This window comes from Dermacentor albipictus, unplaced genomic scaffold (assembly GCF_038994185.2).
Source record: "Dermacentor albipictus isolate Rhodes 1998 colony unplaced genomic scaffold, USDA_Dalb.pri_finalv2 scaffold_16, whole genome shotgun sequence".
Classification (NCBI taxonomy): domain Eukaryota; kingdom Metazoa; phylum Arthropoda; class Arachnida; order Ixodida; family Ixodidae; genus Dermacentor; species Dermacentor albipictus.
The window spans coordinates 1,209,292-1,231,907 of NW_027225570.1; the positions used below are offsets into that span (position 1 = coordinate 1,209,292).

The 22,616-nt window shown below is 46.3% G+C and overlaps 1 long non-coding RNA gene across 1 annotated transcript; it reads left to right on the forward strand.

The window, feature by feature from the left end:
- Positions 1-6,426: 6,426 nt before the first annotated feature.
- On the forward strand, positions 6,427-8,099 carry LOC135899645 (uncharacterized). The gene is made up of 3 exons (XR_010563665.2): positions 6,427-6,565; positions 7,403-7,514; positions 7,697-8,099. It is a non-coding gene; the product is annotated as an uncharacterized lncRNA (long non-coding RNA).
- The last annotated feature ends 14,517 nt before the right edge of the window (positions 8,100-22,616 follow it).

A 22,616-nucleotide genomic window follows, 5' to 3' on the forward strand; every position in this document is an offset into this window, starting at 1 on the left:
CCTCACTTGTAAATAAACCGAAAACCGAAATAAGTCGAAACCTCAGCAGTCATGGAGGCATTACGGAATCAGGGTGTAGATGAGCCATATGTAAAAATACTGGAAGATATCTATAGCGGCTCCACAGCCACCGTAGTCCTCCATAAAGCAAGCAACAAAATCCCAATAAAGAAAGGCGTCAGGCAGGGAGATACGATATCTCCAATGCTATTCACAGCATGTTTATACAGGAGGTATTCAGAGACCTGGATTGGGAAGAATCGGGATAAAAGTTAATGGAGAATACCTTAGTAACTTGCGATTCGCTGATGATATTGCCTTGCTTAGTAACTCAGGGGACCAATTGCAATGCATGCTCACTGACCTGGAGAGGCAAAGCCGAAGAGTGGGTCTAAAAATTAATCTGCAGAAAACTAAAGTAATGCTTAACAGTCTCGGGAGAGAAGAGCAATTTACAATAGGCAGCGAGGCACTGGAAGTCGTAAGGGAATACATCTACTTAGGGCAGGTAGTGACGGCGGATCAGACGGAAATAATCAGAAGAATAAGAATGGGCTGGGGTGCGTTTGGCAGGCATTCCCAAATCATGAACAGCAGGTTGCCATTATCCCTCAAGAGAAAAGTATATAATAGCTGTGTCTTACCAGTACTCACCTACGGGGCAGAAACCTGGAGACTTACGAAAAGGGTTCTACTCAAATTGAGGACGACACAACGAGCTATGGAAAGAAGAATGATAGGTGTAACGTTAAGGGAATAAGAAAAGAGCAGATTGGGTGAGGGAACAAACGCGAGTTAATGACATCTTAGTTGAAATCAAGAAAAAGAAATGGGCATGGGCAGGACATGTAATGAGGAGGGATGATAACCGATGGTCATTAAGGGTTACGGACTGGATCCCAAGGGAAGGGAAGCGTAGCAGGGGGCGGCAGAAAGTTAGGTGGGCGGATGAGATTAAGAAGTTTGCAGGCACGGCATGGCCGCAATTAGTACATGACCGGGGTTGTTGGAGAAGCATGGGAGAGGCCTTTGCCCTGCAGTGGGCGCAACCAGGCTGATGATGATGAAATAAACGATTTCATGACCAGATCTGTGCTTCACTGTCTGCAATCATAGTAAATTCCTTATATGAGCGTCAAAATGGCATGCTACAGGTCTGCAAGCGCAGACTAAAAGTGGTTTGTAAATATGTCCAGACTTTATCAGGTAACGTCTGCAGTTTACAGGTCTTACGGCACGCGCATAGGGTGATTGACTGCTGATCCCGAGGACGACGGTCGCATATTTTCGGGGAGGCGATATGCAAGGCGCCCGTGTGCCGTATGATGTCAGTGCGCGTTAAAGAACCCGAAGTGGTCGAAATTATTTCGAAGCCCCCACTAGCTCCTAACACCGGCCAGCCAGCTCACAAAATGCGCACAGACAAAACGCGTTTGAATCTCGATGCAGTGCGAACTGGGCCCGTAAAATTTCGCAGGAGTATTGATTTGGGCTGACATAACATTGTTCATGATAAAGATTCATTCTTTGACGCTTGCAGAAAGCGCGGGATACCCGAAACGGGCTCACTTTCACTTCGGTGGTAGAGATGCAGCCGACGCGAGGCTGGCGAGGCGCTCATTTCGGCTGCGTGCTTACCCGGATGGATGGATGGATGGATGTTATGAGCGTCCCCTTTGGAACGGGGCGGTGGCTTGCGCCACCAAGCTCTTGCTACTATGCTGCCAAATATCCTACCTAGGTTAACCAATGAAAAAAAAAAAACATTATAAACTACCACGTCCAAATTTTCTGATACCCTATTGCGAACTGTGCTTTTGTTCGTCTCCGTCCTTTGTCGTTTCCCTACTTTTCTTCCACCAATCCTCCAATCGCCTCTTACTGATGTCTATTGCGGACCCGTTTGCTTTACCACTGCTCCCGCTGAACCCAAGGGCTTCAAGGAGGCCAGTGGTGCCTAAATCGACCGCTGGATACACCTTCACATTCTAATAAAATATGCTCCATCGTTTCCCTAGCTTTACCGCAGCAAGCACATGCTTCTTCTTCCTTCTTATATCTCGCTTTATAGGTGCGTGTTCTAAGGCATCCCGATCTCGCTTCGAAAAGTAATGAGCTTCCCTTTGAGTTATCATAAATGGTTTCTTTCCTAATTTCGTTTTTTCCCCTGAAGTAGTTACTCATGGCAGGTTTCTTTTCCATTGCCGCCACCCATGAGATTAATTCAGCCTCTCTGACTTTCCGCTTGACCTTCTTTGTTGCTGTGTTGCCCACCCCACAGGCCGCATGCTTGCTGGTAAGCTTCCTAGTTCTTTTCCTCCACTGTGAATCAATGTTTTGCCTGTACAGATACCTGAACACTCTCCCAGCCCATTTACTTTCCTCCATATTCCTCAGCCGTTCTTCATACTCAATTTTACTGCGAGCTTCCCTCACTTCAAAACTAGTCCAGCCCATATCCCCTTGCACAGCTTCATTTGTAGTCTTCCCGTGAGCGCCCAATGCGAGGCGACCCACTGACCTTTGGTTCCCGTCGAGTCCTGATTGTACCCCTGATTTAAAGCAAACAACCGCATTTCCAAAAGTAAGTCCTGGAACCATTACCCCTTTCAACATACCGATCGGAGGACCTCGTACCTATTGTATCCCCATAGCGCTCTGTGATGGCTGCATTTCTCTTCCCCTTGACTATTATGGTTTTTTCCTGTGTTTCCACATATCCGTTGCCTTCGTTTATCCATATACCAAGGTATTTATATTATGTTACCCGAGGTATTTCTTGGCCCTGTATCTCCATTGTCTCCACTGACTGTTTTCATTGAATACAATAACACCTGATTTTCTAACACTAAATTTCAAACCTAAATTGTTGCCTTCCTGTCCACAGATATTAGCCAGACGTTGCAAATCACTTTGCTTGTTTGCGAGCAACACATGTCGTCCGCATAAAATAAACCTGGGAGTTGCTGCTCTATTACTGTACCTGCCTGTTTGTATGAGAGATTAAACCCGATATTACTTCCTTCTAGCGCCCTCTCCATCCTCACCATGTACATCATAAACAGCAGCGGGGATAAAGGGCACCCCTGCCTCAGTCCCTTGTTGATATGAACTTTCTCCGCGCTCCTCATCCATTCCCATTCAACGCAAACAGTATTTTCTAGGTAAATCTCTCTCAAAAGCTGTATACAATCGTTACCTAAGCCTTCCCCTTCCAGAATATCCCACAAAATGCTGCGATCTACGTTGTCGTATGCTCCTGTAATGTCCAAAAAGGCCACATACAACGGTCTGCTTTCTGCTTTTGATATTTCAATACACTGAGTAAGAACAAACAAGTTATCATCCAAACGCCTACCTATTCTAAAGCCATTCTGAAGCTCTCCCAAAATGCCATTATTTTCTGCCCATGCTTGAAGCTTTAATTTGATTGCCTGCATTGCTAGCCTGTATATCACCGATGTAATGGTCAACGGTAATTCTGTCTTTCTCCCCCTTACCTTTATAAATTAAATTCATTCTACTTTGTCGCCAACTGTATGGTATTCGTCTATATTTTAAAGTTTTTTCAACTTCAAAAGTTGAAAAAACTACCCCGCCTTAGGGTGCCTCGATGCCTGCCCGCCGCGCCGCCGTTCAGGGTGGTGACAGCCTTTGTACCGCTCCGCGCCGCCGTTCGGCAGACGCGCCGCCATATTGGTTCGACGTTGCTGCCCGCTGCTCGTGTCTCCCGTGCGGTCGACGAGTTGGTGAGGCGGCATTTTCGTGCTCTAGTGAGCAACCGACATTGAAAACATTTTCGCACACGCTCTTGCAGTGTAACAGTATTCTTATCGTCCAAAAACAAGAAAGGGGCTGGCAGATGGAATGGCACACTGTGGTATAAAATTTTTTAAACAGGGTTGAAGTACCTCAGACAGGCTGGCCAACGTTTCGATAGGTGGACCTTTCTTCGTCAAAGGCGGCCTCGTCATCCTCGGCGTGTTAGTTTTAAAGGGTTAGTGCAGTGACGTCACGTGCGGGTGTTGTCGCTGGCGGCTGGTTTTAAAGAGAGAGATTACAAGAGGGAACAGGCGCTGTCGTCCGACGTCTGTGAGCCTCATTCTCAAGACGAAGGGACAAGAGCGTGAGAGTGGGCACGCGGAGAGGAAAGAAAAGAAATAGAAGCAGAAAAAAGGGGAAAAAGGAAAAAAAAAGGAGCGGGGAGCCAGGGCCGTACCAAGACACAACAAAGGGGGGGGGTGAAAGAAAAAGAAAGAGAAAAATGAAATCTTTAAGCAATACGGGGGCTTGGGAGCGTGTTGGGGATGCGAAAGGTTAGGAGTAATTCAGGGGGAGTCGTTGGCGGCATGTTTTTGAGGCATTAGAACGGCCGGTCAAGCAATAGGTCGAGTAATTTTGAAATAGTTAAGGTGGCGACGAGGAGTCTGCGGTGCAATGTGTGGGGAGACTGAAAGGCAGCGGCATGGTCTTTCAAGGGGCACTGCCCCACGCGCTTAACGTAGGTGTCGTTACGGCGGCATCCAGAAGGCGATACTCTGGGTTGAGGCGCCGAAAAAGGCATATTGACTTCGGAATGTGTTGTCGAGGGGGTTTCAAAAAAAAGGACTAAAAAAGGGGGGCAGGGGGAAGGGGGGGGCGAAATCGGTATAGCAAATAGGAGGGTGACGCGTGCAGAGGCGGGCACGGGCACGTGTACATGGAAGGAGGGGATCGTACACTTGGTATAGACGTAAAATCCTGAAAGAGTACATTAAATTGAGTAGTAGGCAGGAAATTTTTTTCCTTTTTTTTCTTTTCCCTCCTCCCTCCCCTTTTTTCCTCCGAAATGAAAGAGTAGGTGAGGTTAAGAATTAAAGTTGGCTGGTGGCCTAATGTGTTTTGTGTATTGGTTGATGATATGAGAGTTTCAGATTTAAGTTACAGCTTTTAAAGATTCTAAGTTGCCGCGTGCCAAATTAATTCCTGTCGGGTGTAGGCAATTAAACTTGTGTATGAGGTATGATTCCGTGTACTTCCTTTCGCGAGGGGAACGGAAATTTGTTTGTAGTATATAGAGCCTTGCTTTGTCAAACATATGTCCATGTTCATTAAAGTGGCTGGCTACTGCTTTGGGTAAATTGTGTTTTGTGTCCGCGCGGTGACCATTGAGTCTTGTATTGATTTGTTGTCCGGTCTCACCTATGTATTGTTTGCTACAAGCGGCGCATTCTAGACAGTAGACTACATTGCTTGATGTGCAGGTGAAAGCCGAAGTTACCTTGTGTGTGTAATTCGACGCTGTACTTTTTACTGTAGTAGTGGATTGAATGTGTTTGCATGTAGAGCACCTGGGGCGACCACAGGGATTGGTTCCCAACTTCTTCTTTTTCTGTAGTTTGGCGTGCACAAGAACATCTTTAAAATTAGTGTTGCGTCTGTGTTACGGCTGGGACTCTGTGATATAAGGCCGTGAACTGCTGTTAAACGCAGCAAACGAAACATGTGCTTCAAAGTTTCGAGGGAGCCTACCAACACGCGAACAGATAAGCGTTGTGTAATTTCTCAAACGGTTTTGTCAAAAAATTTTCCACCGTCCAAACGAAATAATATTGCGACAGTGAAAACTCAATTAACATTCCGACTCGCCAATCGCCTCTCCTTGTAACACCGCAGCGCTCTGCCAACATGACTACTGTGCTTTTTTACAACAGAATATGAGCTCTGTATTTCAGCCCGAAAGCATAATTCCACACATGCCAGAAATTTTCAGCTTCCGATGCGATTGGTGAGAATCCTGCCCTCTGCAACGATAGCTCGGCGGGCGCGCGAGGCGCTTCTTCAAACCAATATGGCGGCGCCGCGGGGCTGTCACCACCCTGAACGGCGGCGCGGCGGGCAGGCATCGAGGCACCCTACCCCGCCTTGGTCAACAGCGCCGCCCCGCGACATCGGTGCGCTGTGGGGTCACGTTTGTGCCGCCGGTATTCACACCTCCCACGTGACACCGGCCCCGTACACTCTCAAGTTCAACTAATGGCCACAGAGGGCGAAAAAATCGACCGCGCGCCGCTGCTAACAAAGCCGACCTAGTAGCATCACCTCGGGATTCGTTCGTTAGTTCCAACATTTCCCGGTAGAGGCGTCGTAATAAGCGCAATTTTATCTTACAAACTTTCTCTTACAATTACCGAAGCATTTTCTTTTACATAAAAACAGGGCAAAATTATCATTGCTAATTAGATATTGTACTCTTTGTTAGTAAGTTTATTGTTTCTTCGCCATTATGAACGCAAATAGCGTTCAGCATCATCGATCTTTCACGTGACCTCTGGCCTGGATTTAAAATTTTTACCGGTATTTCCGAGTGCACGGCGGCACGGATTCATTCGTTCGTACACTCAAGACTGGTTGCTTCTTTGTTTCTAAAACTAGTTTCTTGCGCTTCTATGTAACTTGGGGTGAAGTTACGTGTTTGCAAGCGGACATGTAAGCCCGGCAGTTGGGTTTCGGTCGTGAGCCATTCGGAACAGGTCTGCATCGAAACGGGAGCTGGATTTTGCTGCGGCTGACAACGGCAATAACGGTGAGTCGTTTAACACCGCTGCTTCAATCGTTATATAATATCTGTCTCATTACCTTCCAGGCGGGCACAAGTTAACGAACTAGATCCTGCATTACATATGGGCAGTGAGGATCTCAGTTGCTGTTTCCTAAATAAACCTTTACTTGCGAGGCTGTCGTTTGGTTTACACACACAACCAGGAAAGAAAGAGCGATATCGGAACGCGCGTCTCATTTTTCATGTTATTGTAGCCGTGGTTGTAGGTGACTGAGTAGCCTTATCAATATACAGATTAAACTTTTTTTCGAGTCGGCCGGCAACGTCTGTCGTCCACAAAACCGAATAATCCTTTGGTAAAATGAAGTGAAAGTACAGAATTTAATGTATTAAACAGTTGCAAGCATGATACCCATATTTCGTACTTGTTGGTTCCAAATGTTCTTGCTGTTCAGATTGGTTTACCGTAGGGCATTTATTTTTGCAGTAGTGAAGCGGTGCGTCACGTTCGTGGAGAAAAATAATGCATCAGTTCTAATAGCTTCATGACTTTCATGCATTTGCTTGAGTAACTAGCAGTGTGATCACTTCTAGAGCATAAATGAACCCACAAATGTTCTCATTTGTGATCTTAATAGTACTTGCGCTGTTGACATGCATTGTAGTTAGGCAGACATCAATTTTATGGGCAATAGCAATATTTATTTAACATGCTGCTTAAGCACCCTAGAATAGACAGTGTACATTTGCATGTGTTCTGTAGTCGCAAATCATTACAACATATATGTCACACCTTTTTGCATTTCATATTGCAAAACTTTGCTTTTTCAATTTCTGATTCAGTCAAAATTTCTGTTCCAGACATGCAGTAATGAGGACGGCACCAGTATAAAGCAACACACTCCACGCACTAAACAGAAGCTGCTGCCTGCTACGACAAGGTCATTGTGTAGACATTGGCTACTACTACAAGGTAAACAACATATGGTTCAGAAATAAATATGTTTGATCTATGCTGTATTGGCTTGCCGTTTGCAGCAGATATGAATGTTTGTTCATATATATGGTTCAGTATAATTGGTTCGAACATATAAAACCCACATAAATTTGGCTAATCTGTGCTATATCTCACGTGTCACCGTTTTGCCCCAACAGAGTCTATGCCAAGCACATCTTGGTCATCACAGGAGCTCCTATCTGCACCAACAGGAAGGGGCTGGAGCCGAATTTGCAAGGGTTTTACACCAAGAACAAAGAAGCACATGCACAAGAATATGGATGAGATATCAAGTCTGCAAAGGACTGTGTTAAGACTGCAAAGAGCTTCAGCCACCATTCCACCAGCACGGACATTTGGCTGAGTCATCCAAGTAACTCAAAAAGGACTTTCTAGAAATTCTTCGTCTTCAGATGCACCTGCAACATCTGACCAAGCACGGACGACGCTGACCAAAAGATTGAGTTTCATCAGTTCGTCCTTAATCAGCTTCCAAGCCATGTTAATTCCGTTTGTGCGAAGTGTAATTTTTCTTCTATAAATGCAAGCTTTCTCATTGCCCATTTTTGTTAGAGGTTATTCATCCTCATCCAAATATAAAGGTCAACCTTTATATTTGGATATTTCGCTGATACTTAATACCAGTCACTGTCTAGCAGCCTAACATATCTGTAGCAGTATCTTCTAGTGTATGTTGTCATGCGCAATTACTCTCCTGAAATAGCTGATGCAGCATCGGCATGCGTCTTGTATTAACCTATGCACATGTGCTATGCACCATTTTACTTTTCTTGGTGTTTTTAGCCTTCAATGCTTGCAGAGCAGAGTGGCTTCTCTCTTGAATGCAAGCTTTCTCATTTTCCATATTCCTAGTCTCGTTGATGATTGCTCCTCTTCCTTGATAGCCTGGGTCTTTGTGCAAGCTACAGTGAAGTGATTGATTGCAGAATCTGGTTTTGCTGCCACACTTGGTTGTGGTAACTGTGTTACAGATGTGGGGGCCTGGTCAGTTGCATTGGTAAGCAGTCCCTCGAGGTAAGCATTTGCTCCTGCAGTCCGCAAAGCGACATAGACTCCCAGTATACACACACCGTAACTGGTGCGCCCCGTTCGTTCTGGCCTGCTGCAGCCATGGGCAAATTGTGCTTGTGGCCTACCTCGGCCATGATTTGCTCAAAACGGAGACCAGCATATGTGCTTACATGGATCGAAGTGTATGAAGTTGATAGCCGTATGGGTGGAAAGGCCCGCAAGAATGGCTGCCGAAGGTGATGCCCACAAAAGCGACTTGTCCACATTGCGACAAAGTGGGACACAAAGTGTGAGCCACACATAGCGGCCCCCGAAAGAAAATAAATGTGCAGGTTGGAAAGGAATTAACGCTAAAATGCCGGGTAGTCCATGTCGCTGTGTTGGTTGCGGCAGCAGATGCCTGCGTCACCTGATTGCTTCGCAATGGAAGTTGCTCATCTTCAACGGCAACTGTTGGTTCAAACAGGTGCAAGGCTCTGTCCAATCTGTTTGTACCGCAGGTTGTCGCTCGTTACCAGACCACCACATGTGACAAAGGCAAGCATTATGCCTGTAAGATGGTTCGTAGCCAATGTATAATGTATTGTCAACCTCAAGCGGTGACTGATTGCCGTTTAATTTTGCTGTTATGTCACTTGGTTACGGTCGCAGTTTTATGTTTTTCGAATATTGCTGCCTGGTCGGTTGCACTGGGAAGCAGCCTCTCGAAGTAAGAATTTGATCCTGCAGTCTGCACAGCGACATAGACTCCCAATTTACGCACACCGTGATTCGTGCTCCCCGTTCACCCTTTCCTGCTGCAGCCATGGGCAAATTGTGCCTCTGGCCTTTCTCGGCCGCGATTAGGCATGAACGGAGACCAGCATAAGTGCTTACATGGTCGGACGTGTATGAAGTTGGGTGGAAAGGCCCGCAAAAGTGGCCGATGAAGGTGATGCCCACGAAAGCGACTTGTCCATATTGAGACAATGTGGGACACCAAGTGTGAGCCACACATTAGCGGCCTCCAAAAGAAAAGAAACATGCAGGCTGGAAAGGAGTCAATGCTAAAATGATGGGTAGTCCATGTCGCTGTGTAGGCTGCGGCAGCAGATGCCTGCGTCACCCGACTGCTTTGCACTGCAAGTTGCTCATCTTTAACAGCGACTGTCGCCGCAAACAGGTGGGACACTCTGTCCAATCTGTTTCTGCTGCTGGTTGTTGCTCGTTAGTAGACCACCACGTGCGACGAAGTCGGGCACTACGCCTGTAGGTAGGCAGCTCAATGTACCCTAAGAGACCCGTGTATGTGAATGCTCACTGTTGCCATATGGTTCGTCGCCAATGTATGATGTATTGTCTGAACCTCATGCGGTGACTGATTGCTGTTTAATTTTGCTGTTATGTCACTTGATTATGGTCGCAGTGTTATGTTTTTCGAATATTGCGGCCTGGTCGGTTGAACTGGGAAGCAGCCTCTCGAAGTAAGAATTTGATCCTGCAGTCTGCACAGCGACATAGACTCCCAATTTACGCACACCGTGATTCGTGCTCCCCATTCACCCTTTCCTGCTGCAGCCATGGGCAAATTGTGCCTCTGGCCTTTCTCGGCCGCGATAAGGCATGAACGGAGACCAGCATAAGTGCTTACATGGTCGGACCTGTATGAAGTTGGGTGGAAAGGCCCGCAAAAGTGGCTGATGAAGGTGATGCCCACGAAAGCGACTTGTCCATATTGAGACAATGTGGGACACCAAGTGTGAGCCACACATTAGCGGCCTCCAAAAGAAAGAAACATGCAGGCTGGAAAGGTGTCAATGCTAAAATGATGGGTAGTCCATGTCACTGTGTAGGCTGCGGCAGCAGATGCCTGCGTCACCCGACTGCTTTGCACTGCAAATTGCTCATCTTTAACAGCGACTGTCGCCGCAAACAGGTGGGACACTCTGTCCAATCTGTTTCTGCTGCTGGTTGTTGCTCGTTAGTAGACCACCACGTGCGACGAAGTCGGGCACTACGCCTGTAGGTAGGCAGCTCAATGTACCCTAAGAGACCCGTGTATGTGAATGCTCACTGTTGCCATATAGTTCGTCGCCAATGTATAACGTATTGTCTGAACCTCATGCGGTGACTGATTGCTGTTTAATTTTGCTGTTATGTCACTTGGTTATGGTCGCAGTGTTATGTTTTTAGAATATTGCGGCCTGGTCGGTTGCACTGGGAAGCAGTCTCTCGAAGTAAGCATTCGCTCCTGCAGCCTGCACAGCGACATAGACTCCCAATTTTCATGCACCGTGATTCGTGCTCCCCGTTCGCGCTTTCCTGCTGCAGCAATGGGCATATTGTGCCTCTGGCCTTTCTCGGCCGCGATTAGGCATGAACGGAGACCAGCATACGTGCTTACATAGTCCGATGCGTATGAAGTTGATAGCTACATAGGTGGAAAGGCCCGCAAAAGTAGCTGATGGAGGCGATGCCCACGAAAGCGACTTGTCCATAGCGAGACAATGTGAGACACCAAGTGTGAGCCACACATTAGCGGCCCCCGAAAGAAAAGAAACGTGCAGGTTGGAAAGGAGTGAACGGCTAAAATCTGGGGTAGCCCATGTCGCTGTGTAGGCTGCGGCAGCAGATGCCTGCGTCTCCCGATTGCTTCGCAATGCAATTTGGGCATTTTTAACGGCGACTGTCGCTGCAAATAAGTGGCACACTCTGTCCAATATGTTTCCGCTGCTGGTTCTTGCTCGTTAACCTGACCACCACGTGCGACGACGACGGTGAGCCGTTTACGAGCTCGCGTCAATGATTCCAGCGTATCTCGACATGCAAATTTTATTTCTGCTATTGCACGAGGATGTACACTGCTTGTCTTCTGCCAATAAAGTCGCGCGTTCTGTTCACTCACTTGTGGCTTGTTTGTATGGGCGTCAGTAGAGGCTCTTGGCAACTAGAACGCACCAGCTAAGCGGCAGCGAAGGCATTGAGGCATGCCGCATAGCCTGCAGGGCAAGCACGGCACGTACCAGCGTACGCGACCGGCAAAAAACGGCCAAATTGAATTTTGCGCTAAAAAAAAAAAGTTTGCACTTCCGCTTCCGGATTGAGCAACGTCATCTGGCGTCCCCGAAAGTTAGTTCCATGCGCTGCCGCTGCTTATTTTCGAACCACTGCCAAAGGTACAGTTTCCCTTCTCTAAAGTTGTTCTTTATTCTATGGTGACACCTCCCCTTCTAGCCACCCTAACTCTATGTCATAATGTTACTCTATGCGTTTACTATGTTACTCTATGGCGTCTGTGCGTTTAGTCAATGAGGCGTTGGTCAATGGTTCAGTCGTCCGGTGCTGTTCTGTCCGTGCCTTTACCGCTGCTAACGCATCATTTGCCGTAATTGCTTTTGTTTCTACGAGCTGAAGTTCATTTACTAACTGGTACGAACCGAAAGTTATGGCCGAGTTGGTGGACGAGTTGCTTCGCTACGGCCTTTTCCTGGGAGCAATCTTTCAGCTTGTGTGCATCGCCGCTGTTGTGTTTGTACCACCGAAAGAAGAAGGCAAGGTTCGTCTACGCGCATGTTTGTTGAGCGAAAGCTGTATTCCTTAGCATGCTGGGGTTTGCTGTTGAGGTGTGTTTGCGCGCAATTAAGGCCATGCAGAAAAACCGCCGGTGTTCGTTGTGCTCGCTAACGTCGCGTTAGTCTCGCGTTTGTATTTGCAATCACTCTATTGATACGATGTTTGTTATGTTTATGTCTACGTTTATTTGCGCTCTGAACATGTGTGACAGCGGTTGCTCATACGTAATCAGTGGGTACGTATTCAAACCGCTGCGTCTACTTTCACTCTACCACAAGGCTTGGCGGTATGTCACTACACAGTCAAGGCGTTTGCCGGCTATCATTGACTTCCTTGCCCAGTCTTCCCGGCTTGTTAGGTTCGGTAAACACCACCTTAACACCAGCCTGGCCAACCAAGCTTGTAGATTGCAAAACAACGTAGTTTATGCCATTTCCACCTCATGCAGCTGCACTTACATAGGGCAAACGGGACGCTGCCTTCATGAGCGTTTGCGTGCGCACAGTGTCAAGATTAAGAATCGTAGTAATCTAGCTGTTCATTGTGCAAAGTGTGGCTGTTAATCCTGCCTAGAAGACACACATGTGCTGAGAAGGTACAGCGATCAGATGGCCAGGGAAACCTTGAGGCTTTTTCAATTTGTCAGTTAGGAGCCACTTGTGTAAGTGCCCCTTATATAGCTCTTTGTGACAAGGAATTTAAGTTCCTTGAATGTTCATCAGTTTTGATTGTGTCAATATTGTGTACAGTTTTATGTTTGTGACACACACACAGCAACAGTTGATTGACGATGACTCACCTTCCCATTCTTCCTTTCTCTCTTTCAGCCCGTTGCGAATATATATATATATATATATATATATATATATATATATATATATATATATATATATATATATATATATATATATATATATATATATATATAATTTATTTATTTATTTATTTATTTATTTACATATACTGCAGCCCCTGCTGGGGCTATAGCAGGAGTGGATAATACAATACATGAAAGAAATACAATAGGCAACAAAGAAAGTTTAGGTGCAGTGTTGAGGGAGTACAGACAAGAATTCATTTAATGGGAGAGAATGGTTGGTTCCTGGTAGCGAATTCCAGGCTTCAATTGTTTTAGGGAAAAAGCTATACTTAAAAGTATTGGTGCGTGCAAAAAATGGTGTAATGTTAAGCACGTGATGTCTCCTACTAGAACAGATTTTTGCAAAGGTGATATATTCATTACTGGAGAAGCGACAAGATGAGTGAATAATGCCATGAAAAAATTTTAAGGAATGAACGTGTCGCTGTTCGGCGAGAGATGTCAGGTTGAGTGAAGACATGACTGACGATGGTGAGAACTGGTGGTCATAACGTCGGTAGACAAATCTGATGGCTTTCCTTTGTATGGCCTCAACTCTGTCTATTTCGTACTGCTTGTAGGGATTCCAAACGATACTACCATACTCAAGTATAGGGCGAACAATAGTTTGATATAACAGTAATTTAGTGTCGCGCGGAGAATTATACAGAGTACGACATAAATAACCGAGTTTTTGTAGAGCTTTAGTCGTAATGGAATCAATGTGCTTTGTCCAGGACAGGTTAGTGGTGAACGTGAGACCAAGATATTTATATTCAGAAACACGTTGAATTAAATTATCATTAAATCCGTAGCTGAAAAGGAACGGGTTAGCTTTATTAGAGAAGGACATAACGGCAGTCTTACGGAAGTTAATATTCATTTGCCATGTTTCACACCATTTAGCAAATCTGAGGAATGATTCACTAAGGCGAACATGCTCAGAGGGAGATGAAATGATGTCATACAATACGCAGTCATCTGCATACATTCGTACCCGCCGCGGTTGCTCAGTGGCTATGGTTTAGGCTGCTGAGCACGAGGTCGCGGGATCGAATCCCGGCCACGGCGGCCGCATTTCGATGGGGGCAAAATGTGAAAACACCCGTGTACTTAGATTTAGGTGCACGTTAAAGAACCCCAGGTGGTCGAAATTTCCGGAGTCCTCCACTACGGCGTGCCTCATAATCAGAAAGTGGTTTTGGCACGTAAAACCCCATAATTTTTTTTTGCATACATTCAAATTTTAGATGATATCTCGTGTGGCAAATCATTAATATATAGTAAGAAAAGTAGAGGTCCTAGGACCGAGCCTTGAGGGACGCCCGATGACACATCCACCACCGAAGAATTGATGGAGTTAAAGCTTACGAATTGAGTACGGTGAGACAAAAAACTTTGTATCCAGTTCACTAATTGAGGGTTGTTAAGAATGGCATTTAGTTTGGACAGTAGTTTTGAGTGAAGTACGGTATCGAAAGCTTTGGAAAAATCTATGAATATAGCGTCAATTTGAAATCCCTTATCCAGGTTAGAAGCTATGTCATGCGTGAACTCGACAAGTTGTGTTATGGTGCTAAAACCGCATCTGAATCCATGTTGCACATTAGAGAAAATGTTATTTGATTCAAGGAATTCCATAATGTGTTTGTATATTATATGCTCTAGTATTTTGCATGAATATGGTGTTAAAGATATTGGCCGGTAGTTAGAAAGATGCTGCTTACTACCTGACTTATGTAACAGAAGCACCTTAGCCATCTTCCATGATGAAGGTACTATGCCGGAAGTTAGTGATTTATTGAAGATAAGAGTAAGGTATCGTGAAGTCCATAAGGCATACCGAACGAGAAACAAATTCGGGATTCTATCAGGCCCTTCACTTTTCTTTGTATCGAGATTTAGTATGAGGTTTAAGACACCTTCTGCGCTAACTAAGACATCATTAATGGGGCAAGTCGGATGAATGCTTGGAAAAGGAGGAACAATATGATTATCGCAAGTAAAAACGGACTTAAAGTATGCGTTGAAGGCGTTCGAGATTAATAGTGAATCACTAGTCATTTTGTTCTTCACACATAAGGATGTACAAGAGCTGTCACGAGGAAGAATGGATCCCCAGAATTTACGCGGGTTACTTTTCAACAGAAGCGGTAGCTGCACGCTATAAAAAAATCTTTGGCTGATTTGGTTTTTGTACAAAGATCCTCCTTCGCCTTAGCTAACCTAGCAGTGTGCACAGGGTTATGGGAGTCCTTCAAGCGTCTAAGCCTGCGAACATGACGTGAAAGATGTAGTATATCTCTGTTCATCCAAGGGATTTTAGTATTTTTCTTTTTTGTTTTGATGGGAATGAAGTGTTCGATACATGACATGACAATATTTTCAATATACGTCACGAGAACATTCACGTCACTTGATATGCTGAATGTTTCAAAGGTGTCAAAGGCATCAGCCAATGTATCTAAAATAGAGGTGTCGTCAGCATGATTGAAATCGCGAAATGTAGTAAGAACGAAGGATGGTTTAGGGACAATGCACCGAAGGGAAACAAAAACAGCCTTATGATCAGAAATGCCTTCTACCACTTCACAAGTGTAATCATACGTGGTGAGGTTCGAGCTAAGAAAGACCAAGTCCAAAAGAGCATTCTGTCTGATAGGCTTGCAAACGATCTGACTAAGCCCCAAATTCAGGCTAAAATTTAAAAGTTCTTTATCGAAAGAGCCATCATGACCGCATGTCGATAGAGAGGGCCAATGAATGCCCGGTGCATTGAAATCGCCCAGACAAATAAAGTTGGAAGGACCTAGGTTGTGCATGTGCATGAACGTTTCGATTGCTTGAAGCGAGTCCACTGTTGTTCCCGGGGGGCGATAGAAAGCGCCGATTACAAAATGCGTTTTTTCCAAGTGAAGTTTGCACCAGGCCGACTCCGTATATAGAGGAGCTGGAAGAACGGAAAACCTGAGATCAGACCGAACTAAAAGGGCGACGCCGCCCCCCTTACTGTTCTGTCTGTCTGTCCGAATTGCGATATAGTCCGGTGGAGTGAATTCCGAGTCAAAAATCCCATTGTGTAGCCACGTTTCCGTGATAGCAACAACGTGAGGACAGTACGAGTGAATAAGAGATAAGAAGGCAGGAAATTTATTGGTGATACTTCATGCATTAAGATTGAGTAAACGAAGGCAATCAAGCGATGTGGGAGCTGGTCAAAGATGTGATGACGGTGATGCCGTATGGCTGCTGGCATCGGCACCGTTGCTAACTAAAGGCACAGATGAGGAGCGAAAGGAATTACTGTAAGATTTCACCATTGAGTTAGACAAGTGATCCCAGTGATAGCGAATCTTGTTAATAAAGACATGATCATAGCGCATTTTTACAACAAAACCTTTGTTGTGAAATGAACCAGAGGCCTCCCAGAGCTTTTTGCGAACAGATCTCACATTTGAAGACAGGTCATCGGTGAAGCGCAGATCGGAATTTACGAGTTTAGTGGCATTTTTGAAGATCTGAAGCTTTTCCTGGAAACTCAAGATCTTCATTATTACGGGGCGCCGGTGGCCTTCCCGTGGCCGACCAATCCTGTGACACCGTTCAATGGACGGACATTGCATCATTAATGTCTCAGAAAATAGCCGTGAAACATTAGCTAATAATGTTTCGCGAGTTTCGCCAGCCGGTTCATCAAGACCGTGTAGAATTATATTGTTGCGACGGGACCTGTTTTGTAGTTCATCATTCTTCGAAAGTAGCCGTGTCACAGTTGTCGAAAGCAAAGTCACCTCTGCCTGTAGTTTGGTGCACAGGTCGCTGACCGCAGGGGCGTTAACTGCTGTGGTCATGCGATTGTCTAAGTCCTCGAGAAGTGAAGAAACAGCCTTGAAGTTGTTTTGACTGAGACATGCTTCCAATTCATCATTCTGCGTGACAAGCCTGTTCACTGTGGCTGTTAATGCCAGAATTTTATTTTGCACGTCATCAGACACAGAGCCAGAGGCCGAGAATGAAGATTCAAGTGAAGCTAGATGGCTTTCAAAGGCCTTGAAACGGGAGTCAACGGAAGTTTTAAGGTTAGCAATATCTTGCGCAATTCGGTTCTGGCCAGCGAGGAGCTGAGCAAACATATCACCAACGTTGTGAGTATCAGCAACCGCTGCTGGCGACCTATCGAGGGTAGGGGCGCATCCGGATTGAGAGTTAGCTCAGTGTTGGCTTGAGGGTTCCTTCTAGGAGGCCCTGGGTTCGTCTCAACATCACTCAACAAAAGGCTATTAACAAGATGCACAAGCTCATTCGAAATGTACGCAAAACAGGAATTGCAGCATCGTGGGCAAGGCAGCAGCAACAAGAAGGGGTCGTCAGATCGAATGCAGTAAGCATTATTGAAGTGACATACCTGCACAAAGAGCAGAATTCGTCTAAGCATGGTTGCGGCGTTGCTGTCACCTTGCCCACTGAAGAAAGCGGCCAGTGGTGCTGCTCTTATAATCGCAGGCGCTGACGTCACAGCGTTGGCTACCAGTAGGATTGGACAGTCCGTGATTACGTAGTCGAACGGAGATAAGTTGAAACCAGCGGCGGTCGGGCCCAGGCTATCTTCACCAAAAAAGACAGGGCAGGTCAGGTACAGGCGAGATGAATCCTGTATGCGTTGTTCCGGAATCGACGACACATCCTGGACCACCGGAGGGGGGCCCGCAGTAGCAAGGAACCCGAAGAGAAACTGCACAAAGAGCAGAATTCGTCTAAGCATGGTTGCGGCGTTGCTGTCACCTTGTAACATTGTAACAAAGAAGAGTAGCCTGCCTGCGCCACAGCACCATCGCTACCAGCATAAGCTCGTGGTTGCTGTCCTTCGCCAAACACTTGTGACTGCAACCCATTTGCGCCCATTGCTAATAAATCTCTTAGCAAGTGGTGGAAGTGCGGGGTATCACGAGAAGCCACTTGCAACCGTCAGAGAGGTAATTACGACGATAAAGAAGGCCATTGCGAATGCAGAAGTGGGTAGCCTGGCGGCGAAGTGCGTGAGATGGTGAAGAGATGGATGGATAAAAGGATGCTGATGAGAGCGCTGATCCAGGGATCCTTGCGCTGCTCCGACGGCATGTTGCACAGTGCATGAGATGTGAGTGGGTTCAAGGACGGATAGGCAAGTGCAGTCAGCGGAGACTTGTGAGCGAGAAAGGGCGTCAGTGGTCAAAACGGTAGAGAATGCAGATGTTGTATTCCTGTAGCTTAAGGGCCCAGCGAGCAAGTCGGCCAGGTGGGTCCTTAAGGGTAGACAGCCAACAAAGGGCGGGATGGTCAGTGACGACATCGAAAGGGTGACCATACAAATAAGGACGGAATTTCCCAAGGGCCCAAATAATGACTAAACACTCTTCCTCTGTAACAGAGTAATTAGCCTCGGCCTTTGTCAGAATTTGGCTCGCGTAGGCAACGACATATTCATCAAACCCCGCTTTTCCTTGCGTGAGTACGGCGTCAAGTCGTCGCCGCTGGCATCGGTGTGGACCTCTGTGGGGGTTGCAGGATCGAAGTGGCGGAGGATAGGTGGCAAGGTTAGCAGGCGGTGTAATTTCGTGAAGGCGTCATCACACGCGGGCGACCAAGCGGAAAGTTCTTTGTCGCCACTTAGAAGGGCTGTCAGGGGTGCACTTATGGAAGCGAAATTTCAAATGAAACGTCGGAAGTAAGAGCATAAACCAAGGAAACTTTGAAGCTCCTTTAACTTCTTTGGTTGCGGAAAGTCGGTGACAGCGCGGAGCTTGGCTGGATCTGGAAGGACGCCGTCTTGGATACAACATGGGCAAGAATAGTGAGCTTTCGGGCGCCGAAACGACATTTTTTAAAGTTAAGTTGAAGTCCCGTGTCAGTAAGGCATTTCAGAACTTGCTCGAGACGACTGAGATGTGTTCGGAAATCAGCAGAAAAGACAACTACGTCATCCAGGTAGCATAAACATGTGTTCCATTTGAGGCCGCGTGAAATATTATCCATCATTCTCTCAAAAGTGGCTGGGGCATTACACAGGCCGAAAGGCATCACGAATTCGTATAATCCATCAGGTGTTACAAATGCTGTTTTAGGTCGATCAGATGGTGCCAAAGGGACTTGCCAGTATCCGGAACCTAAATCCAGCGAAGAAAAGAACTCAGCTCCCAGAAAACAGTTGAGGGCGTCGTCGATGCGCGGTAACGGGTAAACGTCCTTGCGCGTTATCTTGTTCAGACGTCGGTAGTCAACACAGAATCGAATAGAGCCATCCTTTTCCATAACGGGAATGACCGCTGATTCCCAGGGACTGTTGGAAGGCTGCACAATGCCACGCTTGAGCATGTCAGCAACCTGGTGGTCAATGACACGGCGTTTAGAGGCGTATACTCGGTAAGGGCGCTGCCGTAAAGGTGCATGACTGCCAGTATCTATCTGGTGAAAAACGGTCGATGTGCGGCCCAAACCGGAAGCATGGCTGTTGAAAGAAGTGCTGAACCTCTGCAGGAGAGCAATAAGCTGGCTTCGTTCTGAAGATGACGTGCGATCGTCGATGGAGCAGTGGAAAGTGTCGAGGAGAGACTGATCAACCGCAGGGTCACAAGTAAGTGCGCCAAGGTCCGCAGAAGTAGAAAGAGCAGGAGCGTCAAAGATTCAAAAGGTGTCGACCGGTTGAACAAGGCCTAGGCATTCACCATGAAATAAAGCTAAAGGGCAGGCCGTGGGATTGTCGACGACCATTTTCGTGATGCCACTGCGAAGAGTAAGGAGAGCAAAGGGCAGCGGAGAACATCGGCGGAGAATGAACACCTCAGAGGGCGTAAAGAGAACAATGCCATCACAAATAGCGGCGCACGACACAGGTACCAGCAGGGAAGAGCGTGGAGGGACAGCATTGTCTTTGAACACAAACAGTTTAACGCTAGAAGGGCCGTTTTAATAGTCTCAAGGTCGGGAAAAACAGAAAGTTCGAGTTTGGCGTGACAACAGTCAATAACGGCGTTATTATTTGCAAGGAAGTCCCAGCCTAATATAATATCATGGGATGAATTTGATGAATATGTCATTGCCTATGCGAGCAGAACTCTGACAAAGTCCGAGGCTAATTACTCTGTTACAGAGAAAGAGTGTTTAGCCATTATTTGGGCCCTTGGAAAATTCTGTCCTTATTGGTATGGTCACCCTTTCGATGTCGTCACTGACCATCACGCCCTTTGTTGGCTGTCTACCCTTAAGGACCCATCTGGCCGACTTGCTTGCTGGGCCCTTAAGCTACAGGAGTACGACATCCGCGTTCTCTACCATTCCGACCACAAACACACAGATGCTGACGCCCTTTCTCGCTCACCGGTCTCCGCTGACTGCACTTGCCTATCCGCCCCTGAGCCCACACTCCCATCTCATGCACTGCGCAACATGCCATCGGTGCAGTGCAAGGATCCCTGGATCAGTGCTCTCATCAGCATCTTTCTGATACATCCACCTCTTCACCATCTCGCGCTCTTCGCCGCCAGGCTACCCACTTCTGCATTCGTGACGGCCTTCTTTATCGTCGTAATTACCTCTCTGACGGTCGCAAGTGGCTTCTCGTGATACCCCACACCTCCACCACTTGCTAAGAGATTTATTAGCAATGGACGCAAACGGGTAGCAGTCACAAGTGTTTGGCGAAGGACAGTAACCACGAGCTCATGCCGGTAGTGACGGTGCTGTGGCACAGGCAGGCTACTCTTCTTCGTTACAATATATTGCTCGTGTGTTTTTTGGTGCTGTTTAACATGAATGATTCATACTAATTAGCTCATGCCCAAATCCTTCTAAGCCTTCTCGTACCAGCAGCACTACTTACTGCAATGTTTCTATTCCTTCAACCCTAAGACTTCATAGTATTGTTGCGAGCACAGGGAAAAGGTTTATTGAGGCCTTGAAGTCGGCTACGAACAGCAGAGACGGCCACTGCAGAGTCGTCATTCTGCTCTTCCTTTCTTTCATGTCTCCATGTCTTTTTTTCACACTTGGCCACAACAGTATATTCTTTGGGCTGCAGTTCAAAACAGTGACACAGAAACAAAAAACACTCTAAGAAAAATTTTGATCCTTTGGGGTTCATCCTGTCTCAAAACAATGATAGTCATCTATCTTGTATACTTTATCTTCTTAATGTTGCATTCCTGGTACTTTGAGGTTGCATATGATGTGCAACCTCAATCATGTGTCATGTGGACACATGACACATGATTCTTGACAGGAAAAGAGCGAGTGCAGGATTTTAAAGAATGAAAATGCAAGACTGATGATGATTATTCTTCAGCAGCAAGATGGGCACCTCCGAAGGGGTGAACTTTTTTTTGGAGTGCAGCCCGCTTTCTGGTTTGATTATTTGTTCTGCACTACAGCTCAAGGAATGTCCTATCAACAAGCTTCCCAACTTGGGCAATGTCAAAGGCTCAGCAATTCTTGTGATTGTGGACTGCAGGATGTAGGTGACTCAAGTGATGAGGATGGCCCAGTGGGAGAAGGAACCGTGGTGCCCCATCGGCCACCCCAACACACAGCTGGAGGCGGACGCCGCAGCCGTCAAGATCGCAAGAAGAGGCGCTGATTTGTGGCCACTGCTAACCCTTGGATGAGGAGGTCAGTATTACAGTCTGCACATGGGGAACACTGGCTGGCTCTTTAATGCCGTTGTTAGGAGGCAAAATTTTGTGCCACACTGTCGTTGGTGTCATTTGCAGGCTGTTACACAAAGAGAATTTGTGACATTAGCCGCAAAATGTACTTGCCTGCAAGTGCACTTGTCAAACTCGCATCACTGCATCAAAGTGTCAAGCATTGATAGCAGTGCTTCAAGCATTAATAAAACAATAATCACTACTCTGTCGGAGCTAATTCTGAAACCAGTTTTTAAGTGCCCCTGTGTATGGAAATCACCATTCTACCTCTGGCGATAAAAGGCTTCTCAATTTTGTAGTCGCACTCTCAGCACTTCCAAATGCACAGTGCGTCACACAAGCTTTTGATGTGATGCCGTTTTGTCTTACGTTGATTTATCACATTAGTACTGTCATTTGGCAAACATTGCTTAAATGATCAAATATATGATTTCTGATCGATATTGTCATCAATTCTGGTTCTAAATAAAGTTTACTTGCTCAAAGTGTCACCATATTAGCCTTTCTGACTGAGGTATAACTTGGAAGAATAAAAGGTTTTAGTGTGTGGGAGTTCCTTTGCAATGAACCAGTGCACAACAACACAGAGACAGGGAAACAGATGCAGACATCTGTAACAGCATTGGAAAAGAGTATAGTAAGCATGCTGACATAATTGATGCTGGCCTTGGCATACGTTTCATATAGATATACAAGATGTAAATCTGGCACACTGCTGCCGCATTGTGGGAATGACGGGTACCATTGTGAGCAACATGAAAAGGGACGCGGGAGCACGTCAGGGCAAATTAGATGTAATTTTATTGAAAAGGTCGAAAGTCATGGTAATGCTGACTTGAGTAACAGACAGGAATCATAATGAATCGTCTTTGACGCCCTGTCGTCGGCTGGCACAGTTGCCAGTGTACAGTCAATTACCGACTTTCCGCATTCCTGATAGTTTGTATGGCTTCGTGG